The sequence below is a fragment of the Ambystoma mexicanum genome, chromosome 5q (assembly GCF_040938575.1).
Source record: "Ambystoma mexicanum isolate Mex_15411 chromosome 5q, UKY_AmexF1_1, whole genome shotgun sequence".
Classification (NCBI taxonomy): domain Eukaryota; kingdom Metazoa; phylum Chordata; class Amphibia; order Caudata; family Ambystomatidae; genus Ambystoma; species Ambystoma mexicanum.
The window spans coordinates 1,274,032,236-1,274,058,707 of NC_090933.1; the positions used below are offsets into that span (position 1 = coordinate 1,274,032,236).

General features: G+C 60.3%; 31 non-coding genes and 1 pseudogene across 31 annotated transcripts; all 32 read right to left on the minus strand.

Moving 5' to 3' along the window:
* Positions 1 to 293: 293 nt before the first annotated feature.
* On the minus strand, positions 294 to 457 carry LOC138499180 (U1 spliceosomal RNA). The gene has a single exon (XR_011279208.1). It is a non-coding gene; the product is annotated as a U1 spliceosomal RNA (small nuclear RNA).
* A 612-nt stretch (positions 458 to 1,069) lies between these two features.
* Positions 1,070 to 1,233, minus strand: LOC138499181 (U1 spliceosomal RNA). Its single transcript, XR_011279209.1, has one exon. It is a non-coding gene; the product is annotated as a U1 spliceosomal RNA (small nuclear RNA).
* A 612-nt stretch (positions 1,234 to 1,845) lies between these two features.
* Positions 1,846 to 2,009, minus strand: LOC138499182 (U1 spliceosomal RNA). The gene has a single exon (XR_011279210.1). It is a non-coding gene; the product is annotated as a U1 spliceosomal RNA (small nuclear RNA).
* Positions 2,010 to 2,621: 612 nt separating this feature from the next.
* LOC138499184 (U1 spliceosomal RNA) lies at positions 2,622 to 2,785 on the minus strand. The gene has a single exon (XR_011279211.1). It is a non-coding gene; the product is annotated as a U1 spliceosomal RNA (small nuclear RNA).
* Positions 2,786 to 3,397: 612 nt separating this feature from the next.
* On the minus strand, positions 3,398 to 3,561 carry LOC138499185 (U1 spliceosomal RNA). The gene has a single exon (XR_011279212.1). It is a non-coding gene; the product is annotated as a U1 spliceosomal RNA (small nuclear RNA).
* Positions 3,562 to 4,173: 612 nt separating this feature from the next.
* Positions 4,174 to 4,337, minus strand: LOC138499186 (U1 spliceosomal RNA). Its single transcript, XR_011279213.1, has one exon. It is a non-coding gene; the product is annotated as a U1 spliceosomal RNA (small nuclear RNA).
* Positions 4,338 to 5,132: 795 nt separating this feature from the next.
* Positions 5,133 to 5,296, minus strand: LOC138499188 (U1 spliceosomal RNA). The gene has a single exon (XR_011279215.1). It is a non-coding gene; the product is annotated as a U1 spliceosomal RNA (small nuclear RNA).
* Positions 5,297 to 5,908: 612 nt separating this feature from the next.
* On the minus strand, positions 5,909 to 6,072 carry LOC138499189 (U1 spliceosomal RNA). Its single transcript, XR_011279216.1, has one exon. It is a non-coding gene; the product is annotated as a U1 spliceosomal RNA (small nuclear RNA).
* Positions 6,073 to 6,684: 612 nt separating this feature from the next.
* Positions 6,685 to 6,848, minus strand: LOC138499190 (U1 spliceosomal RNA). The gene has a single exon (XR_011279217.1). It is a non-coding gene; the product is annotated as a U1 spliceosomal RNA (small nuclear RNA).
* A 612-nt stretch (positions 6,849 to 7,460) lies between these two features.
* On the minus strand, positions 7,461 to 7,624 carry LOC138499191 (U1 spliceosomal RNA). Its single transcript, XR_011279218.1, has one exon. It is a non-coding gene; the product is annotated as a U1 spliceosomal RNA (small nuclear RNA).
* A 612-nt stretch (positions 7,625 to 8,236) lies between these two features.
* On the minus strand, positions 8,237 to 8,400 carry LOC138499192 (U1 spliceosomal RNA). The gene has a single exon (XR_011279219.1). It is a non-coding gene; the product is annotated as a U1 spliceosomal RNA (small nuclear RNA).
* A 612-nt stretch (positions 8,401 to 9,012) lies between these two features.
* LOC138499193 (U1 spliceosomal RNA) lies at positions 9,013 to 9,176 on the minus strand. Its single transcript, XR_011279220.1, has one exon. It is a non-coding gene; the product is annotated as a U1 spliceosomal RNA (small nuclear RNA).
* A 612-nt stretch (positions 9,177 to 9,788) lies between these two features.
* On the minus strand, positions 9,789 to 9,952 carry LOC138499195 (U1 spliceosomal RNA). The gene has a single exon (XR_011279221.1). It is a non-coding gene; the product is annotated as a U1 spliceosomal RNA (small nuclear RNA).
* A 612-nt stretch (positions 9,953 to 10,564) lies between these two features.
* LOC138498987 (U1 spliceosomal RNA) lies at positions 10,565 to 10,702 on the minus strand (annotated as a pseudogene).
* Positions 10,703 to 12,723: 2,021 nt separating this feature from the next.
* Positions 12,724 to 12,887, minus strand: LOC138498940 (U1 spliceosomal RNA). Its single transcript, XR_011279031.1, has one exon. It is a non-coding gene; the product is annotated as a U1 spliceosomal RNA (small nuclear RNA).
* A 612-nt stretch (positions 12,888 to 13,499) lies between these two features.
* On the minus strand, positions 13,500 to 13,663 carry LOC138499196 (U1 spliceosomal RNA). Its single transcript, XR_011279222.1, has one exon. It is a non-coding gene; the product is annotated as a U1 spliceosomal RNA (small nuclear RNA).
* Positions 13,664 to 14,275: 612 nt separating this feature from the next.
* Positions 14,276 to 14,439, minus strand: LOC138499197 (U1 spliceosomal RNA). The gene has a single exon (XR_011279223.1). It is a non-coding gene; the product is annotated as a U1 spliceosomal RNA (small nuclear RNA).
* A 612-nt stretch (positions 14,440 to 15,051) lies between these two features.
* LOC138499198 (U1 spliceosomal RNA) lies at positions 15,052 to 15,215 on the minus strand. Its single transcript, XR_011279224.1, has one exon. It is a non-coding gene; the product is annotated as a U1 spliceosomal RNA (small nuclear RNA).
* A 612-nt stretch (positions 15,216 to 15,827) lies between these two features.
* On the minus strand, positions 15,828 to 15,991 carry LOC138499200 (U1 spliceosomal RNA). Its single transcript, XR_011279226.1, has one exon. It is a non-coding gene; the product is annotated as a U1 spliceosomal RNA (small nuclear RNA).
* A 612-nt stretch (positions 15,992 to 16,603) lies between these two features.
* Positions 16,604 to 16,767, minus strand: LOC138499201 (U1 spliceosomal RNA). The gene has a single exon (XR_011279227.1). It is a non-coding gene; the product is annotated as a U1 spliceosomal RNA (small nuclear RNA).
* A 612-nt stretch (positions 16,768 to 17,379) lies between these two features.
* Positions 17,380 to 17,543, minus strand: LOC138499202 (U1 spliceosomal RNA). Its single transcript, XR_011279228.1, has one exon. It is a non-coding gene; the product is annotated as a U1 spliceosomal RNA (small nuclear RNA).
* Positions 17,544 to 18,155: 612 nt separating this feature from the next.
* LOC138499203 (U1 spliceosomal RNA) lies at positions 18,156 to 18,319 on the minus strand. Its single transcript, XR_011279229.1, has one exon. It is a non-coding gene; the product is annotated as a U1 spliceosomal RNA (small nuclear RNA).
* Positions 18,320 to 19,114: 795 nt separating this feature from the next.
* On the minus strand, positions 19,115 to 19,278 carry LOC138499204 (U1 spliceosomal RNA). Its single transcript, XR_011279230.1, has one exon. It is a non-coding gene; the product is annotated as a U1 spliceosomal RNA (small nuclear RNA).
* A 612-nt stretch (positions 19,279 to 19,890) lies between these two features.
* Positions 19,891 to 20,054, minus strand: LOC138499206 (U1 spliceosomal RNA). The gene has a single exon (XR_011279231.1). It is a non-coding gene; the product is annotated as a U1 spliceosomal RNA (small nuclear RNA).
* Positions 20,055 to 20,666: 612 nt separating this feature from the next.
* Positions 20,667 to 20,830, minus strand: LOC138499207 (U1 spliceosomal RNA). The gene has a single exon (XR_011279232.1). It is a non-coding gene; the product is annotated as a U1 spliceosomal RNA (small nuclear RNA).
* Positions 20,831 to 21,442: 612 nt separating this feature from the next.
* LOC138499208 (U1 spliceosomal RNA) lies at positions 21,443 to 21,606 on the minus strand. Its single transcript, XR_011279233.1, has one exon. It is a non-coding gene; the product is annotated as a U1 spliceosomal RNA (small nuclear RNA).
* Positions 21,607 to 22,218: 612 nt separating this feature from the next.
* LOC138499209 (U1 spliceosomal RNA) lies at positions 22,219 to 22,382 on the minus strand. The gene has a single exon (XR_011279234.1). It is a non-coding gene; the product is annotated as a U1 spliceosomal RNA (small nuclear RNA).
* A 612-nt stretch (positions 22,383 to 22,994) lies between these two features.
* On the minus strand, positions 22,995 to 23,158 carry LOC138499210 (U1 spliceosomal RNA). The gene has a single exon (XR_011279235.1). It is a non-coding gene; the product is annotated as a U1 spliceosomal RNA (small nuclear RNA).
* Positions 23,159 to 23,953: 795 nt separating this feature from the next.
* On the minus strand, positions 23,954 to 24,117 carry LOC138499212 (U1 spliceosomal RNA). Its single transcript, XR_011279237.1, has one exon. It is a non-coding gene; the product is annotated as a U1 spliceosomal RNA (small nuclear RNA).
* A 612-nt stretch (positions 24,118 to 24,729) lies between these two features.
* Positions 24,730 to 24,893, minus strand: LOC138499213 (U1 spliceosomal RNA). The gene has a single exon (XR_011279238.1). It is a non-coding gene; the product is annotated as a U1 spliceosomal RNA (small nuclear RNA).
* Positions 24,894 to 25,505: 612 nt separating this feature from the next.
* Positions 25,506 to 25,669, minus strand: LOC138499214 (U1 spliceosomal RNA). Its single transcript, XR_011279239.1, has one exon. It is a non-coding gene; the product is annotated as a U1 spliceosomal RNA (small nuclear RNA).
* A 612-nt stretch (positions 25,670 to 26,281) lies between these two features.
* On the minus strand, positions 26,282 to 26,445 carry LOC138499215 (U1 spliceosomal RNA). The gene has a single exon (XR_011279240.1). It is a non-coding gene; the product is annotated as a U1 spliceosomal RNA (small nuclear RNA).
* Between the last annotated feature and the right edge of the window lie 27 nt (positions 26,446 to 26,472).

The following is a 26,472-nucleotide window of genomic DNA, read 5'->3' on the forward strand; positions in this document are numbered from 1 at the left end:
CCATGGCCCTCCTGAGCCGACAGGCCACCCCGCTTAACAAGAGCGTCTTGGGTGGGGTGCTCCCCAGCAGGACACGGCAACGCCGTGAAGGCAACGCCCGATCGTGCCCGATCGGTGCTAGGCGCCTGTGCACTTGACCCCTCCAGTGAATGCTGGCCCTCTGGACTGCAGCAACATTCAGAGGCTACCTACTCACACACGTGACTTAAGAAACTCTGCTGCAAGACCAGGGGCTCCGTGTGTAAACAAGCTGACTCTGCACACTAAACTTTTTCTTTCTTTGACCAATAAATCAGGGGATAGCGCGAACGCAGTCCCCCACTACCAGAAATAATGCAGTCGAGTATCCCGCATTTGGGGACATCGCAGGGGTCAGCAAATCCGATGTGCAATGGATGAGCCTCACCCTGGGAGATCTGCCTTGTTGATCACAGATGCTCCCCTGCCAGGTAAGTATGAGTTGCGAGCAAGAGGGCAGGGGTTGGGCCTGTTCTGGAATCCCCGCTAAGCGAGGGTGAGAAGGCAGGCCCTGACCCAGCCCCAGCCCTCCCGGAAGCCCCGAGCGCCTGCAGAGCTGCCTGTCCCACGTTCAGGGGGAAGCTCCGGCAGGCAGAGCTCAGCAGAAGAGGCACATTGCAGCACAGGTCCTTTCTCCCATCAGGCCCTGCTCCGCCCGAGATTTGCATACATTCCGGCCTGGCCCCCAGCCTGCAGGCCCAGTCGGATAGCGAGCAGGCCTGGTGCAGTGCGCCCACTGGCCTGTCGGCCCCCAGGGCCCATGGCCCTCCTGAGCCGACAGGCCACCCCGCTTAACAAGAGCGTCTTGGGTGGGGTGCTCCCCAGCAGGACACGGCAACGCCGTGAAGGCAACGCCCGATCGTGCCCGATCGGTGCTAGGCGCCTGTGCACTTGACCCCTCCAGTGAATGCTGGCCCTCTGGACTGCAGCAACATTCAGAGGCTACCTACTCACACACGTGACTTAAGAAACTCTGCTGCAAGACCAGGGGCTCCGTGTGTAAACAAGCTGACTCTGCACACTAAACTTTTTCTTTCTTTGACCAATAAATCAGGGGATAGCGCGAACGCAGTCCCCCACTACCAGAAATAATGCAGTCGAGTATCCCGCATTTGGGGACATCGCAGGGGTCAGCAAATCCGATGTGCAATGGATGAGCCTCACCCTGGGAGATCTGCCTTGTTGATCACAGATGCTCCCCTGCCAGGTAAGTATGAGTTGCGAGCAAGAGGGCAGGGGTTGGGCCTGTTCTGGAATCCCCGCTAAGCGAGGGTGAGAAGGCAGGCCCTGACCCAGCCCCAGCCCTCCCGGAAGCCCCGAGCGCCTGCAGAGCTGCCTGTCCCACGTTCAGGGGGAAGCTCCGGCAGGCAGAGCTCAGCAGAAGAGGCACATTGCAGCACAGGTCCTTTCTCCCATCAGGCCCTGCTCCGCCCGAGATTTGCATACATTCCGGCCTGGCCCCCAGCCTGCAGGCCCAGTCGGATAGCGAGCAGGCCTGGTGCAGTGCGCCCACTGGCCTGTCGGCCCACAGGGCCCATGGCCCTCCTGAGCCGACAGGCCACCCCGCTTAACAAGAGCGTCTTGGGTGGGGTGCTCCCCAGCAGGACACGGCAACGCCGTGAAGGCAACGCCCGATCGTGCCCGATCGGTGCTAGGCGCCTGTGCACTTGACCCCTCCAGTGAATGCTGGCCCTCTGGACTGCAGCAACATTCAGAGGCTACCTACTCACACACGTGACTTAAGAAACTCTGCTGCAAGACCAGGGGCTCCGTGTGTAAACAAGCTGACTCTGCACACTAAACTTTTTCTTTCTTTGACCAATAAATCAGGGGATAGCGCGAACGCAGTCCCCCACTACCAGAAATAATGCAGTCGAGTATCCCGCATTTGGGGACATCGCAGGGGTCAGCAAATCCGATGTGCAATGGATGAGCCTCACCCTGGGAGATCTGCCTTGTTGATCACAGATGCTCCCCTGCCAGGTAAGTATGAGTTGCGAGCAAGAGGGCAGGGGTTGGGCCTGTTCTGGAATCCCCGCTAAGCGAGGGTGAGAAGGCAGGCCCTGACCCAGCCCCAGCCCTCCCGGAAGCCCCGAGCGCCTGCAGAGCTGCCTGTCCCACGTTCAGGGGGAAGCTCCGGCAGGCAGAGCTCAGCAGAAGAGGCACATTGCAGCACAGGTCCTTTCTCCCATCAGGCCCTGCTCCGCCCGAGATTTGCATACATTCCGGCCTGGCCCCCAGCCTGCAGGCCCAGTCGGATAGCGAGCAGGCCTGGTGCAGTGCGCCCACTGGCCTGTCGGCCCCCAGGGCCCATGGCCCTCCTGAGCCGACAGGCCACCCCGCTTAACAAGAGCGTCTTGGGTGGGGTGCTCCCCAGCAGGACACGGCAACGCCGTGAAGGCAACGCCCGATCGTGCCCGATCGGTGCTAGGCGCCTGTGCACTTGACCCCTCCAGTGAATGCTGGCCCTCTGGACTGCAGCAACATTCAGAGGCTACCTACTCACACACGTGACTTAAGAAACTCTGCTGCAAGACCAGGGGCTCCGTGTGTAAACAAGCTGACTCTGCACACTAAACTTTTTCTTTCTTTGACCAATAAATCAGGGGATAGCGCGAACGCAGTCCCCCACTACCAGAAATAATGCAGTCGAGTATCCCGCATTTGGGGACATCGCAGGGGTCAGCAAATCCGATGTGCAATGGATGAGCCTCACCCTGGGAGATCTGCCTTGTTGATCACAGATGCTCCCCTGCCAGGTAAGTATGAGTTGCGAGCAAGAGGGCAGGGGTTGGGCCTGTTCTGGAATCCCCGCTAAGCGAGGGTGAGAAGGCAGGCCCTGACCCAGCCCCAGCCCTCCCGGAAGCCCCGAGCGCCTGCAGAGCTGCCTGTCCCACGTTCAGGGGGAAGCTCCGGCAGGCAGAGCTCAGCAGAAGAGGCACATTGCAGCACAGGTCCTTTCTCCCATCAGGCCCTGCTCCGCCCGAGATTTGCATACATTCCGGCCTGGCCCCCAGCCTGCAGGCCCAGTCGGATAGCGAGCAGGCCTGGTGCAGTGCGCCCACTGGCCTGTCGGCCCCCAGGGCCCATGGCCCTCCTGAGCCGACAGGCCACCCCGCTTAACAAGAGCGTCTTGGGTGGGGTGCTCCCCAGCAGGACACGGCAACGCCGTGAAGGCAACGCCCGATCGTGCCCGATCGGTGCTAGGCGCCTGTGCACTTGACCCCTCCAGTGAATGCTGGCCCTCTGGACTGCAGCAACATTCAGAGGCTACCTACTCACACACGTGACTTAAGAAACTCTGCTGCAAGACCAGGGGCTCCGTGTGTAAACAAGCTGACTCTGCACACTAAACTTTTTCTTTCTTTGACCAATAAATCAGGGGATAGCGCGAACGCAGTCCCCCACTACCAGAAATAATGCAGTCGAGTATCCCGCATTTGGGGACATCGCAGGGGTCAGCAAATCCGATGTGCAATGGATGAGCCTCACCCTGGGAGATCTGCCTTGTTGATCACAGATGCTCCCCTGCCAGGTAAGTATGAGTTGCGAGCAAGAGGGCAGGGGTTGGGCCTGTTCTGGAATCCCCGCTAAGCGAGGGTGAGAAGGCAGGCCCTGACCCAGCCCCAGCCCTCCCGGAAGCCCCGAGCGCCTGCAGAGCTGCCTGTCCCACGTTCAGGGGGAAGCTCCGGCAGGCAGAGCTCAGCAGAAGAGGCACATTGCAGCACAGGTCCTTTCTCCCATCAGGCCCTGCTCCGCCCGAGATTTGCATACATTCCGGCCTGGCCCCCAGCCTGCAGGCCCAGTCGGATAGCGAGCAGGCCTGGTGCAGTGCGCCCACTGGCCTGTCGGCCCCCAGGGCCCATGGCCCTCCTGAGCCGACAGGCCACCCCGCTTAACAAGAGCGTCTTGGGTGGGGTGCTCCCCAGCAGGACACGGCAACGCCGTGAAGGCAACGCCCGATCGTGCCCGATCGGTGCTAGGCGCCTGTGCACTTGACCCCTCCAGTGAATGCTGGCCCTCTGGACTGCAGCAACATTCAGAGGCTACCTACTCACACACGTGACTTAAGAAACTCTGCTGCAAGACCAGGGGCTCCGTGTGTAAACAAGCTGACTCTGCACACTAAACTTTTTCTTTCTTTGACCAATAAATCAGGGGATAGCGCGAACGCAGTCCCCCACTACCAGAAATAATGCAGTCGAGTATCCCGCATTTGGGGACATCGCAGGGGTCAGCAAATCCGATGTGCAATGGATGAGCCTCACCCTGGGAGATCTGCCTTGTTGATCACAGATGCTCCCCTGCCAGGTAAGTATGAGTTGCGAGCAAGAGGGCAGGGGTTGGGCCTGTTCTGGAATCCCCGCTAAGCGAGGGTGAGAAGGCAGGCCCTGACCCAGCCCCAGCCCTCCCGGAAGCCCCGAGCGCCTGCAGAGCTGCCTGTCCCACGTTCAGGGGGAAGCTCCGGCAGGCAGAGCTCAGCAGAAGAGGCACATTGCAGCACAGGTCCTTTCTCCCATCAGGCCCTGCTCCGCCCGAGATTTGCATACATTCCGGCCTGGCCCCCAGCCTGCAGGCCCAGTCGGATAGCGAGCAGGCCTGGTGCAGTGCGCCCACTGGCCTGTCGGCCCCCAGGGCCCATGGCCCTCCTGAGCCGACAGGCCACCCCGCTTAACAAGAGCGTCTTGGGTGGGGTGCTCCCCAGCAGGACACGGCAACGCCGTGAAGGCAACGCCCGATCGTGCCCGATCGGTGCTCGGACGGGGCCGGCGGCAGCTGGTAGCCAGTGAACCCCCCCCCCCCCCAATCCCCAGGAGCTGGATGGGACTTCTTAAGGTTGGAGGGCCTGGCCGTGATAACAGAGCCCGGGCGGGGCGGGGCAGGGCGGCTTCAAGAACTACTGGGGCCCCTGATATCATGGGGCGCACAAGTCTGGGGTTAGGCGCCTGTGCACTTGACCCCTCCAGTGAATGCTGGCCCTCTGGACTGCAGCAACATTCAGAGGCTACCTACTCACACACGTGACTTAAGAAACTCTGCTGCAAGACCAGGGGCTCCGTGTGTAAACAAGCTGACTCTGCACACTAAACTTTTTCTTTCTTTGACCAATAAATCAGGGGATAGCGCGAACGCAGTCCCCCACTACCAGAAATAATGCAGTCGAGTATCCCGCATTTGGGGACATCGCAGGGGTCAGCAAATCCGATGTGCAATGGATGAGCCTCACCCTGGGAGATCTGCCTTGTTGATCACAGATGCTCCCCTGCCAGGTAAGTATGAGTTGCGAGCAAGAGGGCAGGGGTTGGGCCTGTTCTGGAATCCCCGCTAAGCGAGGGTGAGAAGGCAGGCCCTGACCCAGCCCCAGCCCTCCCGGAAGCCCCGAGCGCCTGCAGAGCTGCCTGTCCCACGTTCAGGGGGAAGCTCCGGCAGGCAGAGCTCAGCAGAAGAGGCACATTGCAGCACAGGTCCTTTCTCCCATCAGGCCCTGCTCCGCCCGAGATTTGCATACATTCCGGCCTGGCCCCCAGCCTGCAGGCCCAGTCGGATAGCGAGCAGGCCTGGTGCAGTGCGCCCACTGGCCTGTCGGCCCCCAGGGCCCATGGCCCTCCTGAGCCGACAGGCCACCCCGCTTAACAAGAGCGTCTTGGGTGGGGTGCTCCCCAGCAGGACACGGCAACGCCGTGAAGGCAACGCCCGATCGTGCCCGATCGGTGCTAGGCGCCTGTGCACTTGACCCCTCCAGTGAATGCTGGCCCTCTGGACTGCAGCAACATTCAGAGGCTACCTACTCACACACGTGACTTAAGAAACTCTGCTGCAAGACCAGGGGCTCCGTGTGTAAACAAGCTGACTCTGCACACTAAACTTTTTCTTTCTTTGACCAATAAATCAGGGGATAGCGCGAACGCAGTCCCCCACTACCAGAAATAATGCAGTCGAGTATCCCGCATTTGGGGACATCGCAGGGGTCAGCAAATCCGATGTGCAATGGATGAGCCTCACCCTGGGAGATCTGCCTTGTTGATCACAGATGCTCCCCTGCCAGGTAAGTATGAGTTGCGAGCAAGAGGGCAGGGGTTGGGCCTGTTCTGGAATCCCCGCTAAGCGAGGGTGAGAAGGCAGGCCCTGACCCAGCCCCAGCCCTCCCGGAAGCCCCGAGCGCCTGCAGAGCTGCCTGTCCCACGTTCAGGGGGAAGCTCCGGCAGGCAGAGCTCAGCAGAAGAGGCACATTGCAGCACAGGTCCTTTCTCCCATCAGGCCCTGCTCCGCCCGAGATTTGCATACATTCCGGCCTGGCCCCCAGCCTGCAGGCCCAGTCGGATAGCGAGCAGGCCTGGTGCAGTGCGCCCACTGGCCTGTCGGCCCACAGGGCCCATGGCCCTCCTGAGCCGACAGGCCACCCCGCTTAACAAGAGCGTCTTGGGTGGGGTGCTCCCCAGCAGGACACGGCAACGCCGTGAAGGCAACGCCCGATCGTGCCCGATCGGTGCTAGGCGCCTGTGCACTTGACCCCTCCAGTGAATGCTGGCCCTCTGGACTGCAGCAACATTCAGAGGCTACCTACTCACACACGTGACTTAAGAAACTCTGCTGCAAGACCAGGGGCTCCGTGTGTAAACAAGCTGACTCTGCACACTAAACTTTTTCTTTCTTTGACCAATAAATCAGGGGATAGCGCGAACGCAGTCCCCCACTACCAGAAATAATGCAGTCGAGTATCCCGCATTTGGGGACATCGCAGGGGTCAGCAAATCCGATGTGCAATGGATGAGCCTCACCCTGGGAGATCTGCCTTGTTGATCACAGATGCTCCCCTGCCAGGTAAGTATGAGTTGCGAGCAAGAGGGCAGGGGTTGGGCCTGTTCTGGAATCCCCGCTAAGCGAGGGTGAGAAGGCAGGCCCTGACCCAGCCCCAGCCCTCCCGGAAGCCCCGAGCGCCTGCAGAGCTGCCTGTCCCACGTTCAGGGGGAAGCTCCGGCAGGCAGAGCTCAGCAGAAGAGGCACATTGCAGCACAGGTCCTTTCTCCCATCAGGCCCTGCTCCGCCCGAGATTTGCATACATTCCGGCCTGGCCCCCAGCCTGCAGGCCCAGTCGGATAGCGAGCAGGCCTGGTGCAGTGCGCCCACTGGCCTGTCGGCCCCCAGGGCCCATGGCCCTCCTGAGCCGACAGGCCACCCCGCTTAACAAGAGCGTCTTGGGTGGGGTGCTCCCCAGCAGGACACGGCAACGCCGTGAAGGCAACGCCCGATCGTGCCCGATCGGTGCTAGGCGCCTGTGCACTTGACCCCTCCAGTGAATGCTGGCCCTCTGGACTGCAGCAACATTCAGAGGCTACCTACTCACACACGTGACTTAAGAAACTCTGCTGCAAGACCAGGGGCTCCGTGTGTAAACAAGCTGACTCTGCACACTAAACTTTTTCTTTCTTTGACCAATAAATCAGGGGATAGCGCGAACGCAGTCCCCCACTACCAGAAATAATGCAGTCGAGTATCCCGCATTTGGGGACATCGCAGGGGTCAGCAAATCCGATGTGCAATGGATGAGCCTCACCCTGGGAGATCTGCCTTGTTGATCACAGATGCTCCCCTGCCAGGTAAGTATGAGTTGCGAGCAAGAGGGCAGGGGTTGGGCCTGTTCTGGAATCCCCGCTAAGCGAGGGTGAGAAGGCAGGCCCTGACCCAGCCCCAGCCCTCCCGGAAGCCCCGAGCGCCTGCAGAGCTGCCTGTCCCACGTTCAGGGGGAAGCTCCGGCAGGCAGAGCTCAGCAGAAGAGGCACATTGCAGCACAGGTCCTTTCTCCCATCAGGCCCTGCTCCGCCCGAGATTTGCATACATTCCGGCCTGGCCCCCAGCCTGCAGGCCCAGTCGGATAGCGAGCAGGCCTGGTGCAGTGCGCCCACTGGCCTGTCGGCCCCCAGGGCCCATGGCCCTCCTGAGCCGACAGGCCACCCCGCTTAACAAGAGCGTCTTGGGTGGGGTGCTCCCCAGCAGGACACGGCAACGCCGTGAAGGCAACGCCCGATCGTGCCCGATCGGTGCTAGGCGCCTGTGCACTTGACCCCTCCAGTGAATGCTGGCCCTCTGGACTGCAGCAACATTCAGAGGCTACCTACTCACACACGTGACTTAAGAAACTCTGCTGCAAGACCAGGGGCTCCGTGTGTAAACAAGCTGACTCTGCACACTAAACTTTTTCTTTCTTTGACCAATAAATCAGGGGATAGCGCGAACGCAGTCCCCCACTACCAGAAATAATGCAGTCGAGTATCCCGCATTTGGGGACATCGCAGGGGTCAGCAAATCCGATGTGCAATGGATGAGCCTCACCCTGGGAGATCTGCCTTGTTGATCACAGATGCTCCCCTGCCAGGTAAGTATGAGTTGCGAGCAAGAGGGCAGGGGTTGGGCCTGTTCTGGAATCCCCGCTAAGCGAGGGTGAGAAGGCAGGCCCTGACCCAGCCCCAGCCCTCCCGGAAGCCCCGAGCGCCTGCAGAGCTGCCTGTCCCACGTTCAGGGGGAAGCTCCGGCAGGCAGAGCTCAGCAGAAGAGGCACATTGCAGCACAGGTCCTTTCTCCCATCAGGCCCTGCTCCGCCCGAGATTTGCATACATTCCGGCCTGGCCCCCAGCCTGCAGGCCCAGTCGGATAGCGAGCAGGCCTGGTGCAGTGCGCCCACTGGCCTGTCGGCCCCCAGGGCCCATGGCCCTCCTGAGCCGACAGGCCACCCCGCTTAACAAGAGCGTCTTGGGTGGGGTGCTCCCCAGCAGGACACGGCAACGCCGTGAAGGCAACGCCCGATCGTGCCCGATCGGTGCTAGGCGCCTGTGCACTTGACCCCTCCAGTGAATGCTGGCCCTCTGGACTGCAGCAACATTCAGAGGCTACCTACTCACACACGTGACTTAAGAAACTCTGCTGCAAGACCAGGGGCTCCGTGTGTAAACAAGCTGACTCTGCACACTAAACTTTTTCTTTCTTTGACCAATAAATCAGGGGATAGCGCGAACGCAGTCCCCCACTACCAGAAATAATGCAGTCGAGTATCCCGCATTTGGGGACATCGCAGGGGTCAGCAAATCCGATGTGCAATGGATGAGCCTCACCCTGGGAGATCTGCCTTGTTGATCACAGATGCTCCCCTGCCAGGTAAGTATGAGTTGCGAGCAAGAGGGCAGGGGTTGGGCCTGTTCTGGAATCCCCGCTAAGCGAGGGTGAGAAGGCAGGCCCTGACCCAGCCCCAGCCCTCCCGGAAGCCCCGAGCGCCTGCAGAGCTGCCTGTCCCACGTTCAGGGGGAAGCTCCGGCAGGCAGAGCTCAGCAGAAGAGGCACATTGCAGCACAGGTCCTTTCTCCCATCAGGCCCTGCTCCGCCCGAGATTTGCATACATTCCGGCCTGGCCCCCAGCCTGCAGGCCCAGTCGGATAGCGAGCAGGCCTGGTGCAGTGCGCCCACTGGCCTGTCGGCCCCCAGGGCCCATGGCCCTCCTGAGCCGACAGGCCACCCCGCTTAACAAGAGCGTCTTGGGTGGGGTGCTCCCCAGCAGGACACGGCAACGCCGTGAAGGCAACGCCCGATCGTGCCCGATCGGTGCTAGGCGCCTGTGCACTTGACCCCTCCAGTGAATGCTGGCCCTCTGGACTGCAGCAACATTCAGAGGCTACCTACTCACACACGTGACTTAAGAAACTCTGCTGCAAGACCAGGGGCTCCGTGTGTAAACAAGCTGACTCTGCACACTAAACTTTTTCTTTCTTTGACCAATAAATCAGGGGATAGCGCGAACGCAGTCCCCCACTACCAGAAATAATGCAGTCGAGTATCCCGCATTTGGGGACATCGCAGGGGTCAGCAAATCCGATGTGCAATGGATGAGCCTCACCCTGGGAGATCTGCCTTGTTGATCACAGATGCTCCCCTGCCAGGTAAGTATGAGTTGCGAGCAAGAGGGCAGGGGTTGGGCCTGTTCTGGAATCCCCGCTAAGCGAGGGTGAGAAGGCAGGCCCTGACCCAGCCCCAGCCCTCCCGGAAGCCCCGAGCGCCTGCAGAGCTGCCTGTCCCACGTTCAGGGGGAAGCTCCGGCAGGCAGAGCTCAGCAGAAGAGGCACATTGCAGCACAGGTCCTTTCTCCCATCAGGCCCTGCTCCGCCCGAGATTTGCATACATTCCGGCCTGGCCCCCAGCCTGCAGGCCCAGTCGGATAGCGAGCAGGCCTGGTGCAGTGCGCCCACTGGCCTGTCGGCCCCCAGGGCCCATGGCCCTCCTGAGCCGACAGGCCACCCCGCTTAACAAGAGCGTCTTGGGTGGGGTGCTCCCCAGCAGGACACGGCAACGCCGTGAAGGCAACGCCCGATCGTGCCCGATCGGTGCTAGGCGCCTGTGCACTTGACCCCTCCAGTGAATGCTGGCCCTCTGGACTGCAGCAACATTCAGAGGCTACCTACTCACACACGTGACTTAAGAAACTCTGCTGCAAGACCAGGGGCTCCGTGTGTAAACAAGCTGACTCTGCACACTAAACTTTTTCTTTCTTTGACCAATAAATCAGGGGATAGCGCGAACGCAGTCCCCCACTACCAGAAATAATGCAGTCGAGTATCCCGCATTTGGGGACATCGCAGGGGTCAGCAAATCCGATGTGCAATGGATGAGCCTCACCCTGGGAGATCTGCCTTGTTTTTTTTTTTTTTTTTTTTTTGTAAAAATATCTTTATTAAGTGCTTAAAGATGATACAAGGGTAATAAATTCAATTCAATAAGAAGACTTTTGTGGCAATTACATTCCCCCCTCAAAGCAGAAGGGGTGGTTTCAATTTTACTTTGGGCATTTGGGTGGGTACATATATATTTTCTGTTCAGAGTCTGTGGTTTGCAAAGTGTTCGTGTTTTGCCTGAGTAGGCTAAGAGTTCCCTTTTTCTTTATTTTATTTTTGGATGATTGCCTGGGCTGGGGGTTTTACTCAGGGCCCCCATCTTCCAGGCTGTCCTTGATTTCGTAGTCTCTTAGCAGGCCGTGGACCATCCTGCGGCAGGCTTCGGTTGTCAGCAGCTCATCATTGAGGACCAGGCGTTTCCTTGCGTAGAGGAGAATGTCCTTCATGCAGCAGAGGGTCCTCCAGCAGTTCTGGATTGCCTCTACTGTGTGGGTCTGTGCAAAGAGTCCATACAGCACAGACTGGTGTATAATGTCTTGGGGCGGGATGTGAGCACTCAACTCAGTGTTCAGGGCCCTGCGCAGTTTCCTTGCAAAGGGGCATGCCCAGAAGAGGTGGTACGCTGTTTCCTCTGCCGGGCACCCCCTTGGGCAGCTCCTGTGTGGGCAGAGGCCCCGTCTGTTCATGAATGCTCGCACAGATAGTGCCCCCCTCACCGTCAGCCAGGCGATGTCCTTGTGAATATTCAGGAGTTTGTTTGATGCCACATTTTCCCACACCTGGGTAACTGTGGCCGCTGGCAGGTCCTCAATGGGATCTGTGGTGTCTTGGGCCCTGATCAGGTTGTGGATTGTCCTTGGGTTCCACAATGCAGGCACCACCCCCTGAAGGCCAAAATCTGCGATGAACTTTTCCATCTCCCTGTAGTACCAAGGGAGCGTCCAGTTGTACGGGGCCCTGTTTTCCCACTTGTCCCAGCCTAGCCTCCTCCATGTTGGTGTGAGGAAGAAGCGGAAAAGGAGGTAGGCTGAGTGGGTCTTGTTGGCGTTGCCCAGGGAAATCCTGACGCAGGTGCAGGCGAAGCAGGCCCGCAGTCTTGTAGGGAGGTCCGGGATTCCTTTCCCTCCTTTGCGCGGTTCCTTGTACATGGATGATCTCTTAACTCTGTCCATCTTTGAGCCCCAGACAAAGTGGAAGACCATGGCGTTGATGGCCCGCGCCTCTCTGGCTTGGAGGGGCCACGCTTGGGCCACATACTGCAGGACAGGCAGCGCATCATTTCTCAGCACCAGAGCCTTCCCTTCCATGCTCAGTTTGCGGAGACTCCAGAGACCCAGTTTCTGTTTGACCTTGGCCAGGCGTTCCTTCCAGCTTTTCAGCGCTGCCCCCTGGGAGATCTGCCTTGTTGATCACAGATGCTCCCCTGCCAGGTAAGTATGAGTTGCGAGCAAGAGGGCAGGGGTTGGGCCTGTTCTGGAATCCCCGCTAAGCGAGGGTGAGAAGGCAGGCCCTGACCCAGCCCCAGCCCTCCCGGAAGCCCCGAGCGCCTGCAGAGCTGCCTGTCCCACGTTCAGGGGGAAGCTCCGGCAGGCAGAGCTCAGCAGAAGAGGCACATTGCAGCACAGGTCCTTTCTCCCATCAGGCCCTGCTCCGCCCGAGATTTGCATACATTCCGGCCTGGCCCCCAGCCTGCAGGCCCAGTCGGATAGCGAGCAGGCCTGGTGCAGTGCGCCCACTGGCCTGTCGGCCCCCAGGGCCCATGGCCCTCCTGAGCCGACAGGCCACCCCGCTTAACAAGAGCGTCTTGGGTGGGGTGCTCCCCAGCAGGACACGGCAACGCCGTGAAGGCAACGCCCGATCGTGCCCGATCGGTGCTAGGCGCCTGTGCACTTGACCCCTCCAGTGAATGCTGGCCCTCTGGACTGCAGCAACATTCAGAGGCTACCTACTCACACACGTGACTTAAGAAACTCTGCTGCAAGACCAGGGGCTCCGTGTGTAAACAAGCTGACTCTGCACACTAAACTTTTTCTTTCTTTGACCAATAAATCAGGGAATAGCGCGAACGCAGTCCCCCACTACCAGAAATAATGCAGTCGAGTATCCCGCATTTGGGGACATCGCAGGGGTCAGCAAATCCGATGTGCAATGGATGAGCCTCACCATGGGAGATCTGCCTTGTTGATCACAGATGCTCCCCTGCCAGGTAAGTATGAGTTGCGAGCAAGAGGGCAGGGGTTGGGCCTGTTCTGGAATCCCCGCTAAGCGAGGGTGAGAAGGCAGGCCCTGACCCAGCCCCAGCCCTCCCGGAAGCCCCGAGCGCCTGCAGAGCTGCCTGTCCCACGTTCAGGGGGAAGCTCCGGCAGGCAGAGCTCAGCAGAAGAGGCACATTGCAGCACAGGTCCTTTCTCCCATCAGGCCCTGCTCCGCCCGAGATTTGCATACATTCCGGCCTGGCCCCCAGCCTGCAGGCCCAGTCGGATAGCGAGCAGGCCTGGTGCAGTGCGCCCACTGGCCTGTCGGCCCCCAGGGCCCATGGCCCTCCTGAGCCGACAGGCCACCCCGCTTAACAAGAGCGTCTTGGGTGGGGTGCTCCCCAGCAGGACACGGCAACGCCGTGAAGGCAACGCCCGATCGTGCCCGATCGGTGCTAGGCGCCTGTGCACTTGACCCCTCCAGTGAATGCTGGCCCTCTGGACTGCAGCAACATTCAGAGGCTACCTACTCACACACGTGACTTAAGAAACTCTGCTGCAAGACCAGGGGCTCCGTGTGTAAACAAGCTGACTCTGCACACTAAACTTTTTCTTTCTTTGACCAATAAATCAGGGGATAGCGCGAACGCAGTCCCCCACTACCAGAAATAATGCAGTCGAGTATCCCGCATTTGGGGACATCGCAGGGGTCAGCAAATCCGATGTGCAATGGATGAGCCTCACCCTGGGAGATCTGCCTTGTTGATCACAGATGCTCCCCTGCCAGGTAAGTATGAGTTGCGAGCAAGAGGGCAGGGGTTGGGCCTGTTCTGGAATCCCCGCTAAGCGAGGGTGAGAAGGCAGGCCCTGACCCAGCCCCAGCCCTCCCGGAAGCCCCGAGCGCCTGCAGAGCTGCCTGTCCCACGTTCAGGGGGAAGCTCCGGCAGGCAGAGCTCAGCAGAAGAGGCACATTGCAGCACAGGTCCTTTCTCCCATCAGGCCCTGCTCCGCCCGAGATTTGCATACATTCCGGCCTGGCCCCCAGCCTGCAGGCCCAGTCGGATAGCGAGCAGGCCTGGTGCAGTGCGCCCACTGGCCTGTCGGCCCCCAGGGCCCATGGCCCTCCTGAGCCGACAGGCCACCCCGCTTAACAAGAGCGTCTTGGGTGGGGTGCTCCCCAGCAGGACACGGCAACGCCGTGAAGGCAACGCCCGATCGTGCCCGATCGGTGCTAGGCGCCTGTGCACTTGACCCCTCCAGTGAATGCTGGCCCTCTGGACTGCAGCAACATTCAGAGGCTACCTACTCACACACGTGACTTAAGAAACTCTGCTGCAAGACCAGGGGCTCCGTGTGTAAACAAGCTGACTCTGCACACTAAACTTTTTCTTTCTTTGACCAATAAATCAGGGGATAGCGCGAACGCAGTCCCCCACTACCAGAAATAATGCAGTCGAGTATCCCGCATTTGGGGACATCGCAGGGGTCAGCAAATCCGATGTGCAATGGATGAGCCTCACCCTGGGAGATCTGCCTTGTTGATCACAGATGCTCCCCTGCCAGGTAAGTATGAGTTGCGAGCAAGAGGGCAGGGGTTGGGCCTGTTCTGGAATCCCCGCTAAGCGAGGGTGAGAAGGCAGGCCCTGACCCAGCCCCAGCCCTCCCGGAAGCCCCGAGCGCCTGCAGAGCTGCCTGTCCCACGTTCAGGGGGAAGCTCCGGCAGGCAGAGCTCAGCAGAAGAGGCACATTGCAGCACAGGTCCTTTCTCCCATCAGGCCCTGCTCCGCCCGAGATTTGCATACATTCCGGCCTGGCCCCCAGCCTGCAGGCCCAGTCGGATAGCGAGCAGGCCTGGTGCAGTGCGCCCACTGGCCTGTCGGCCCCCAGGGCCCATGGCCCTCCTGAGCCGACAGGCCACCCCGCTTAACAAGAGCGTCTTGGGTGGGGTGCTCCCCAGCAGGACACGGCAACGCCGTGAAGGCAACGCCCGATCGTGCCCGATCGGTGCTAGGCGCCTGTGCACTTGACCCCTCCAGTGAATGCTGGCCCTCTGGACTGCAGCAACATTCAGAGGCTACCTACTCACACACGTGACTTAAGAAACTCTGCTGCAAGACCAGGGGCTCCGTGTGTAAACAAGCTGACTCTGCACACTAAACTTTTTCTTTCTTTGACCAATAAATCAGGGGATAGCGCGAACGCAGTCCCCCACTACCAGAAATAATGCAGTCGAGTATCCCGCATTTGGGGACATCGCAGGGGTCAGCAAATCCGATGTGCAATGGATGAGCCTCACCCTGGGAGATCTGCCTTGTTGATCACAGATGCTCCCCTGCCAGGTAAGTATGAGTTGCGAGCAAGAGGGCAGGGGTTGGGCCTGTTCTGGAATCCCCGCTAAGCGAGGGTGAGAAGGCAGGCCCTGACCCAGCCCCAGCCCTCCCGGAAGCCCCGAGCGCCTGCAGAGCTGCCTGTCCCACGTTCAGGGGGAAGCTCCGGCAGGCAGAGCTCAGCAGAAGAGGCACATTGCAGCACAGGTCCTTTCTCCCATCAGGCCCTGCTCCGCCCGAGATTTGCATACATTCCGGCCTGGCCCCCAGCCTGCAGGCCCAGTCGGATAGCGAGCAGGCCTGGTGCAGTGCGCCCACTGGCCTGTCGGCCCCCAGGGCCCATGGCCCTCCTGAGCCGACAGGCCACCCCGCTTAACAAGAGCGTCTTGGGTGGGGTGCTCCCCAGCAGGACACGGCAACGCCGTGAAGGCAACGCCCGATCGTGCCCGATCGGTGCTAGGCGCCTGTGCACTTGACCCCTCCAGTGAATGCTGGCCCTCTGGACTGCAGCAACATTCAGAGGCTACCTACTCACACACGTGACTTAAGAAACTCTGCTGCAAGACCAGGGGCTCCGTGTGTAAACAAGCTGACTCTGCACACTAAACTTTTTCTTTCTTTGACCAATAAATCAGGGGATAGCGCGAACGCAGTCCCCCACTACCAGAAATAATGCAGTCGAGTATCCCGCATTTGGGGACATCGCAGGGGTCAGCAAATCCGATGTGCAATGGATGAGCCTCACCCTGGGAGATCTGCCTTGTTGATCACAGATGCTCCCCTGCCAGGTAAGTATGAGTTGCGAGCAAGAGGGCAGGGGTTGGGCCTGTTCTGGAATCCCCGCTAAGCGAGGGTGAGAAGGCAGGCCCTGACCCAGCCCCAGCCCTCCCGGAAGCCCCGAGCGCCTGCAGAGCTGCCTGTCCCACGTTCAGGGGGAAGCTCCGGCAGGCAGAGCTCAGCAGAAGAGGCACATTGCAGCACAGGTCCTTTCTCCCATCAGGCCCTGCTCCGCCCGAGATTTGCATACATTCCGGCCTGGCCCCCAGCCTGCAGGCCCAGTCGGATAGCGAGCAGGCCTGGTGCAGTGCGCCCACTGGCCTGTCGGCCCCCAGGGCCCATGGCCCTCCTGAGCCGACAGGCCACCCCGCTTAACAAGAGCGTCTTGGGTGGGGTGCTCCCCAGCAGGACACGGCAACGCCGTGAAGGCAACGCCCGATCGTGCCCGATCGGTGCTAGGCGCCTGTGCACTTGACCCCTCCAGTGAATGCTGGCCCTCTGGACTGCAGCAACATTCAGAGGCTACCTACTCACACACGTGACTTAAGAAACTCTGCTGCAAGACCAGGGGCTCCGTGTGTAAACAAGCTGACTCTGCACACTAAACTTTTTCTTTCTTTGACCAATAAATCAGGGGATAGCGCGAACGCAGTCCCCCACTACCAGAAATAATGCAGTCGAGTATCCCGCATTTGGGGACATCGCAGGGGTCAGCAAATCCGATGTGCAATGGATGAGCCTCACCCTGGGAGATCTGCCTTGTTGATCACAGATGCTCCCCTGCCAGGTAAGTATGAGTTGCGAGCAAGAGGGCAGGGGTTGGGCCTGTTCTGGAATCCCCGCTAAGCGAGGGTGAGAAGGCAGGCCCTGACCCAGCCCCAGCCCTCCCGGAAGCCCCGAGCGCCTGCAGAGCTGCCTGTCCCACGTTCAGGGGGAAGCTCCGGCAGGCAGAGCTCAGCAGAAGAGGCACATTGCAGCACAGGTCCTTTCTCCCATCAGGCCCTGCTCCGCCCGAGATTTGCATACATTCCGGCCTGGCCCCCAGCCTGCAGGCCCAGTCGGATAGCGAGCAGGCCTGGTGCAGTGCGCCCACTGGCCTGTCGGCCCCCAGGGCCCATGGCCCTCCTGAGCCGACAGGCCACCCCGCTTAACAAGAGCGTCTTGGGTGGGGTGCTCCCCAGCAGGACACGGCAACGCCGTGAAGGCAACGCCCGATCGTGCCCGATCGGTGCTAGGCGCCTGTGCACTTGACCCCTCCAGTGAATGCTGGCCCTCTGGACTGCAGCAACATTCAGAGGCTACCTACTCACACACGTGACTTAAGAAACTCTGCTGCAAGACCAGGGGCTCCGTGTGTAAACAAGCTGACTCTGCACACTAAACTTTTTCTTTCTTTGACCAATAAATCAGGGGATAGCGCGAACGCAGTCCCCCACTACCAGAAATAATGCAGTCGAGTATCCCGCATTTGGGGACATCGCAGGGGTCAGCAAATCCGATGTGCAATGGATGAGCCTCACCCTGGGAGATCTGCCTTGTTGATCACAGATGCTCCCCTGCCAGGTAAGTATGAGTTGCGAGCAAGAGGGCAGGGGTTGGGCCTGTTCTGGAATCCCCGCTAAGCGAGGGTGAGAAGGCAGGCCCTGACCCAGCCCCAGCCCTCCCGGAAGCCCCGAGCGCCTGCAGAGCTGCCTGTCCCACGTTCAGGGGGAAGCTCCGGCAGGCAGAGCTCAGCAGAAGAGGCACATTGCAGCACAGGTCCTTTCTCCCATCAGGCCCTGCTCCGCCCGAGATTTGCATACATTCCGGCCTGGCCCCCAGCCTGCAGGCCCAGTCGGATAGCGAGCAGGCCTGGTGCAGTGCGCCCACTGGCCTGTCGGCCCCCAGGGCCCATGGCCCTCCTGAGCCGACAGGCCACCCCGCTTAACAAGAGCGTCTTGGGTGGGGTGCTCCCCAGCAGGACACGGCAACGCCGTGAAGGCAACGCCCGATCGTGCCCGATCGGTGCTAGGCGCCTGTGCACTTGACCCCTCCAGTGAATGCTGGCCCTCTGGACTGCAGCAACATTCAGAGGCTACCTACTCACACACGTGACTTAAGAAACTCTGCTGCAAGACCAGGGGCTCCGTGTGTAAACAAGCTGACTCTGCACACTAAACTTTTTCTTTCTTTGACCAATAAATCAGGGGATAGCGCGAACGCAGTCCCCCACTACCAGAAATAATGCAGTCGAGTATCCCGCATTTGGGGACATCGCAGGGGTCAGCAAATCCGATGTGCAATGGATGAGCCTCACCCTGGGAGATCTGCCTTGTTGATCACAGATGCTCCCCTGCCAGGTAAGTATGAGTTGCGAGCAAGAGGGCAGGGGTTGGGCCTGTTCTGGAATCCCCGCTAAGCGAGGGTGAGAAGGCAGGCCCTGACCCAGCCCCAGCCCTCCCGGAAGCCCCGAGCGCCTGCAGAGCTGCCTGTCCCACGTTCAGGGGGAAGCTCCGGCAGGCAGAGCTCAGCAGAAGAGGCACATTGCAGCACAGGTCCTTTCTCCCATCAGGCCCTGCTCCGCCCGAGATTTGCATACATTCCGGCCTGGCCCCCAGCCTGCAGGCCCAGTCGGATAGCGAGCAGGCCTGGTGCAGTGCGCCCACTGGCCTGTCGGCCCCCAGGGCCCATGGCCCTCCTGAGCCGACAGGCCACCCCGCTTAACAAGAGCGTCTTGGGTGGGGTGCTCCCCAGCAGGACACGGCAACGCCGTGAAGGCAACGCCCGATCGTGCCCGATCGGTGCTCGGACGGGGCCGGCGGCAGCTGGTAGCCAGTGAACCCCCCCCCCCCCCAATCCCCAGGAGCTGGATGGGACTTCTTAAGGTTGGAGGGCCTGGCCGTGATAACAGAGCCCGGGCGGGGCGGGGCAGGGCGGCTTCAAGAACTACTGGGGCCCCTGATATCATGGGGCGCACAAGTCTGGGGTTAGGCGCCTGTGCACTTGACCCCTCCAGTGAATGCTGGCCCTCTGGACTGCAGCAACATTCAGAGGCTACCTACTCACACACGTGACTTAAGAAACTCTGCTGCAAGACCAGGGGCTCCGTGTGTAAACAAGCTGACTCTGCACACTAAACTTTTTCTTTCTTTGACCAATAAATCAGGGGATAGCGCGAACGCAGTCCCCCACTACCAGAAATAATGCAGTCGAGTATCCCGCATTTGGGGACATCGCAGGGGTCAGCAAATCCGATGTGCAATGGATGAGCCTCACCCTGGGAGATCTGCCTTGTTGATCACAGATGCTCCCCTGCCAGGTAAGTATGAGTTGCGAGCAAGAGGGCAGGGGTTGGGCCTGTTCTGGAATCCCCGCTAAGCGAGGGTGAGAAGGCAGGCCCTGACCCAGCCCCAGCCCTCCCGGAAGCCCCGAGCGCCTGCAGAGCTGCCTGTCCCACGTTCAGGGGGAAGCTCCGGCAGGCAGAGCTCAGCAGAAGAGGCACATTGCAGCACAGGTCCTTTCTCCCATCAGGCCCTGCTCCGCCCGAGATTTGCATACATTCCGGCCTGGCCCCCAGCCTGCAGGCCCAGTCGGATAGCGAGCAGGCCTGGTGCAGTGCGCCCACTGGCCTGTCGGCCCCCAGGGCCCATGGCCCTCCTGAGCCGACAGGCCACCCCGCTTAACAAGAGCGTCTTGGGTGGGGTGCTCCCCAGCAGGACACGGCAACGCCGTGAAGGCAACGCCCGATCGTGCCCGATCGGTGCTAGGCGCCTGTGCACTTGACCCCTCCAGTGAATGCTGGCCCTCTGGACTGCAGCAACATTCAGAGGCTACCTACTCACACACGTGACTTAAGAAACTCTGCTGCAAGACCAGGGGCTCCGTGTGTAAACAAGCTGACTCTGCACACTAAACTTTTTCTTTCTTTGACCAATAAATCAGGGGATAGCGCGAACGCAGTCCCCCACTACCAGAAATAATGCAGTCGAGTATCCCGCATTTGGGGACATCGCAGGGGTCAGCAAATCCGATGTGCAATGGATGAGCCTCACCCTGGGAGATCTGCCTTGTTGATCACAGATGCTCCCCTGCCAGGTAAGTATGAGTTGCGAGCAAGAGGGCAGGGGTTGGGCCTGTTCTGGAATCCCCGCTAAGCGAGGGTGAGAAGGCAGGCCCTGACCCAGCCCCAGCCCTCCCGGAAGCCCCGAGCGCCTGCAGAGCTGCCTGTCCCACGTTCAGGGGGAAGCTCCGGCAGGCAGAGCTCAGCAGAAGAGGCACATTGCAGCACAGGTCCTTTCTCCCATCAGGCCCTGCTCCGCCCGAGATTTGCATACATTCCGGCCTGGCCCCCAGCCTGCAGGCCCAGTCGGATAGCGAGCAGGCCTGGTGCAGTGCGCCCACTGGCCTGTCGGCCCACAGGGCCCATGGCCCTCCTGAGCCGACAGGCCACCCCGCTTAACAAGAGCGTCTTGGGTGGGGTGCTCCCCAGCAGGACACGGCAACGCCGTGAAGGCAACGCCCGATCGTGCCCGATCGGTGCTAGGCGCCTGTGCACTTGACCCCTCCAGTGAATGCTGGCCCTCTGGACTGCAGCAACATTCAGAGGCTACCTACTCACACACGTGACTTAAGAAACTCTGCTGCAAGACCAGGGGCTCCGTGTGTAAACAAGCTGACTCTGCACACTAAACTTTTTCTTTCTTTGACCAATAAATCAGGGGATAGCGCGAACGCAGTCCCCCACTACCAGAAATAATGCAGTCGAGTATCCCGCATTTGGGGACATCGCAGGGGTCAGCAAATCCGATGTGCAATGGATGAGCCTCACCCTGGGAGATCTGCCTTGTTGATCACAGATGCTCCCCTGCCAGGTAAGTATGAGTTGCGAGCAAGAGGGCAGGGGTTGGGCCTGTTCTGGAATCCCCGCTAAGCGAGGGTGAGAAGGCAGGCCCTGACCCAGCCCCAGCCCTCCCGGAAGCCCCGAGCGCCTGCAGAGCTGCCTGTCCCACGTTCAGGGGGAAGCTCCGGCAGGCAGAGCTCAGCAGAAGAGGCACATTGCAGCACAGGTCCTTTCTCCCATCAGGCCCTGCTCCGCCCGAGATTTGCATACATTCCGGCCTGGCCCCCAGCCTGCAGGCCCAGTCGGATAGCGAGCAGGCCTGGTGCAGTGCGCCCACTGGCCTGTCGGCCCCCAGGGCCCATGGCCCTCCTGAGCCGACAGGCCACCCCGCTTAACAAGAGCGTCTTGGGTGGGGTGCTCCCCAGCAGGACACGGCAACGCCGTGAAGGCAACGCCCGATCGTGCCCGATCGGTGCTAGGCGCCTGTGCACTTGACCCCTCCAGTGAATGCTGGCCCTCTGGACTGCAGCAACATTCAGAGGCTACCTACTCACACACGTGACTTAAGAAACTCTGCTGCAAGACCAGGGGCTCCGTGTGTAAACAAGCTGACTCTGCACACTAAACTTTTTCTTTCTTTGACCAATAAATCAGGGGATAGCGCGAACGCAGTCCCCCACTACCAGAAATAATGCAGTCGAGTATCCCGCATTTGGGGACATCGCAGGGGTCAGCAAATCCGATGTGCAATGGATGAGCCTCACCCTGGGAGATCTGCCTTGTTGATCACAGATGCTCCCCTGCCAGGTAAGTATGAGTTGCGAGCAAGAGGGCAGGGGTTGGGCCTGTTCTGGAATCCCCGCTAAGCGAGGGTGAGAAGGCAGGCCCTGACCCAGCCCCAGCCCTCCCGGAAGCCCCGAGCGCCTGCAGAGCTGCCTGTCCCACGTTCAGGGGGAAGCTCCGGCAGGCAGAGCTCAGCAGAAGAGGCACATTGCAGCACAGGTCCTTTCTCCCATCAGGCCCTGCTCCGCCCGAGATTTGCATACATTCCGGCCTGGCCCCCAGCCTGCAGGCCCAGTCGGATAGCGAGCAGGCCTGGTGCAGTGCGCCCACTGGCCTGTCGGCCCCCAGGGCCCATGGCCCTCCTGAGCCGACAGGCCACCCCGCTTAACAAGAGCGTCTTGGGTGGGGTGCTCCCCAGCAGGACACGGCAACGCCGTGAAGGCAACGCCCGATCGTGCCCGATCGGTGCTAGGCGCCTGTGCACTTGACCCCTCCAGTGAATGCTGGCCCTCTGGACTGCAGCAACATTCAGAGGCTACCTACTCACACACGTGACTTAAGAAACTCTGCTGCAAGACCAGGGGCTCCGTGTGTAAACAAGCTGACTCTGCACACTAAACTTTTTCTTTCTTTGACCAATAAATCAGGGGATAGCGCGAACGCAGTCCCCCACTACCAGAAATAATGCAGTCGAGTATCCCGCATTTGGGGACATCGCAGGGGTCAGCAAATCCGATGTGCAATGGATGAGCCTCACCCTGGGAGATCTGCCTTGTTGATCACAGATGCTCCCCTGCCAGGTAAGTATGAGTTGCGAGCAAGAGGGCAGGGGTTGGGCCTGTTCTGGAATCCCCGCTAAGCGAGGGTGAGAAGGCAGGCCCTGACCCAGCCCCAGCCCTCCCGGAAGCCCCGAGCGCCTGCAGAGCTGCCTGTCCCACGTTCAGGGGGAAGCTCCGGCAGGCAGAGCTCAGCAGAAGAGGCACATTGCAGCACAGGTCCTTTCTCCCATCAGGCCCTGCTCCGCCCGAGATTTGCATACATTCCGGCCTGGCCCCCAGCCTGCAGGCCCAGTCGGATAGCGAGCAGGCCTGGTGCAGTGCGCCCACTGGCCTGTCGGCCCCCAGGGCCCATGGCCCTCCTGAGCCGACAGGCCACCCCGCTTAACAAGAGCGTCTTGGGTGGGGTGCTCCCCAGCAGGACACGGCAACGCCGTGAAGGCAACGCCCGATCGTGCCCGATCGGTGCTAGGCGCCTGTGCACTTGACCCCTCCAGTGAATGCTGGCCCTCTGGACTGCAGCAACATTCAGAGGCTACCTACTCACACACGTGACTTAAGAAACTCTGCTGCAAGACCAGGGGCTCCGTGTGTAAACAAGCTGACTCTGCACACTAAACTTTTTCTTTCTTTGACCAATAAATCAGGGGATAGCGCGAACGCAGTCCCCCACTACCAGAAATAATGCAGTCGAGTATCCCGCATTTGGGGACATCGCAGGGGTCAGCAAATCCGATGTGCAATGGATGAGCCTCACCCTGGGAGATCTGCCTTGTTGATCACAGATGCTCCCCTGCCAGGTAAGTATGAGTTGCGAGCAAGAGGGCAGGGGTTGGGCCTGTTCTGGAATCCCCGCTAAGCGAGGGTGAGAAGGCAGGCCCTGACCCAGCCCCAGCCCTCCCGGAAGCCCCGAGCGCCTGCAGAGCTGCCTGTCCCACGTTCAGGGGGAAGCTCCGGCAGGCAGAGCTCAGCAGAAGAGGCACATTGCAGCACAGGTCCTTTCTCCCATCAGGCCCTGCTCCGCCCGAGATTTGCATACATTCCGGCCTGGCCCCCAGCCTGCAGGCCCAGTCGGATAGCGAGCAGGCCTGGTGCAGTGCGCCCACTGGCCTGTCGGCCCCCAGGGCCCATGGCCCTCCTGAGCCGACAGGCCACCCCGCTTAACAAGAGCGTCTTGGGTGGGGTGCTCCCCAGCAGGACACGGCAACGCCGTGAAGGCAACGCCCGATCGTGCCCGATCGGTGCTCGGACGGGGCCGGCGGCAGCTGGTAGCCAGTGAACCCCCCCCCCCCCCAATCCCCAGGAGCTGGATGGGACTTCTTAAGGTTGGAGGGCCTGGCCGTGATAACAGAGCCCGGGCGGGGCGGGGCAGGGCGGCTTCAAGAACTACTGGGGCCCCTGATATCATGGGGCGCACAAGTCTGGGGTTAGGCGCCTGTGCACTTGACCCCTCCAGTGAATGCTGGCCCTCTGGACTGCAGCAACATTCAGAGGCTACCTACTCACACACGTGACTTAAGAAACTCTGCTGCAAGACCAGGGGCTCCGTGTGTAAACAAGCTGACTCTGCACACTAAACTTTTTCTTTCTTTGACCAATAAATCAGGGGATAGCGCGAACGCAGTCCCCCACTACCAGAAATAATGCAGTCGAGTATCCCGCATTTGGGGACATCGCAGGGGTCAGCAAATCCGATGTGCAATGGATGAGCCTCACCCTGGGAGATCTGCCTTGTTGATCACAGATGCTCCCCTGCCAGGTAAGTATGAGTTGCGAGCAAGAGGGCAGGGGTTGGGCCTGTTCTGGAATCCCCGCTAAGCGAGGGTGAGAAGGCAGGCCCTGACCCAGCCCCAGCCCTCCCGGAAGCCCCGAGCGCCTGCAGAGCTGCCTGTCCCACGTTCAGGGGGAAGCTCCGGCAGGCAGAGCTCAGCAGAAGAGGCACATTGCAGCACAGGTCCTTTCTCCCATCAGGCCCTGCTCCGCCCGAGATTTGCATACATTCCGGCCTGGCCCCCAGCCTGCAGGCCCAGTCGGATAGCGAGCAGGCCTGGTGCAGTGCGCCCACTGGCCTGTCGGCCCCCAGGGCCCATGGCCCTCCTGAGCCGACAGGCCACCCCGCTTAACAAGAGCGTCTTGGGTGGGGTGCTCCCCAGCAGGACACGGCAACGCCGTGAAGGCAACGCCCGATCGTGCCCGATCGGTGCTAGGCGCCTGTGCACTTGACCCCTCCAGTGAATGCTGGCCCTCTGGACTGCAGCAACATTCAGAGGCTACCTACTCACACACGTGACTTAAGAAACTCTGCTGCAAGACCAGGGGCTCCGTGTGTAAACAAGCTGACTCTGCACACTAAACTTTTTCTTTCTTTGACCAATAAATCAGGGGATAGCGCGAACGCAGTCCCCCACTACCAGAAATAATGCAGTCGAGTATCCCGCATTTGGGGACATCGCAGGGGTCAGCAAATCCGATGTGCAATGGATGAGCCTCACCCTGGGAGATCTGCCTTGTTGATCACAGATGCTCCCCTGCCAGGTAAGTATGAGTTGCGAGCAAGAGGGCAGGGGTTGGGCCTGTTCTGGAATCCCCGCTAAGCGAGGGTGAGAAGGCAGGCCCTGACCCAGCCCCAGCCCTCCCGGAAGCCCCGAGCGCCTGCAGAGCTGCCTGTCCCACGTTCAGGGGGAAGCTCCGGCAGGCAGAGCTCAGCAGAAGAGGCACATTGCAGCACAGGTCCTTTCTCCCATCAGGCCCTGCTCCGCCCGAGATTTGCATACATTCCGGCCTGGCCCCCAGCCTGCAGGCCCAGTCGGATAGCGAGCAGGCCTGGTGCAGTGCGCCCACTGGCCTGTCGGCCCACAGGGCCCATGGCCCTCCTGAGCCGACAGGCCACCCCGCTTAACAAGAGCGTCTTGGGTGGGGTGCTCCCCAGCAGGACACGGCAACGCCGTGAAGGCAACGCCCGATCGTGCCCGATCGGTGCTAGGCGCCTGTGCACTTGACCCCTCCAGTGAATGCTGGCCCTCTGGACTGCAGCAACATTCAGAGGCTACCTACTCACACACGTGACTTAAGAAACTCTGCTGCAAGACCAGGGGCTCCGTGTGTAAACAAGCTGACTCTGCACACTAAACTTTTTCTTTCTTTGACCAATAAATCAGGGGATAGCGCGAACGCAGTCCCCCACTACCAGAAATAATGCAGTCGAGTATCCCGCATTTGGGGACATCGCAGGGGTCAGCAAATCCGATGTGCAATGGATGAGCCTCACCCTGGGAGATCTGCCTTGTTGATCACAGATGCTCCCCTGCCAGGTAAGTATGAGTTGCGAGCAAGAGGGCAGGGGTTGGGCCTGTTCTGGAATCCCCGCTAAGCGAGGGTGAGAAGGCAGGCCCTGACCCAGCCCCAGCCCTCCCGGAAGCCCCGAGCGCCTGCAGAGCTGCCTGTCCCACGTTCAGGGGGAAGCTCCGGCAGGCAGAGCTCAGCAGAAGAGGCACATTGCAGCACAGGTCCTTTCTCCCATCAGGCCCTGCTCCGCCCGAGATTTGCATACATTCCGGCCTGGCCCCCAGCCTGCAGGCCCAGTCGGATAGCGAGCAGGCCTGGTGCAGTGCGCCCACTGGCCTGTCGGCCCCCAGGGCCCATGGCCCTCCTGAGCCGACAGGCCACCCCGCTTAACAAGAGCGTCTTGGGTGGGGTGCTCCCCAGCAGGACACGGCAACGCCGTGAAGGCAACGCCCGATCGTGCCCGATCGGTGCTAGGCGCCTGTGCACTTGACCCCTCCAGTGAATGCTGGCCCTCTGGACTGCAGCAACATTCAGAGGCTACCTACTCACACACGTGACTTAAGAAACTCTGCTGCAAGACCAGGGGCTCCGTGTGTAAACAAGCTGACTCTGCACACTAAACTTTTTCTTTCTTTGACCAATAAATCAGGGGATAGCGCGAACGCAGTCCCCCACTACCAGAAATAATGCAGTCGAGTATCCCGCATTTGGGGACATCGCAGGGGTCAGCAAATCCGATGTGCAATGGATGAGCCTCACCCTGGGAGATCTGCCTTGTTGATCACAGATGCTCCCCTGCCAGGTAAGTATGAGTTGCGAGCAAGAGGGCAGGGGTTG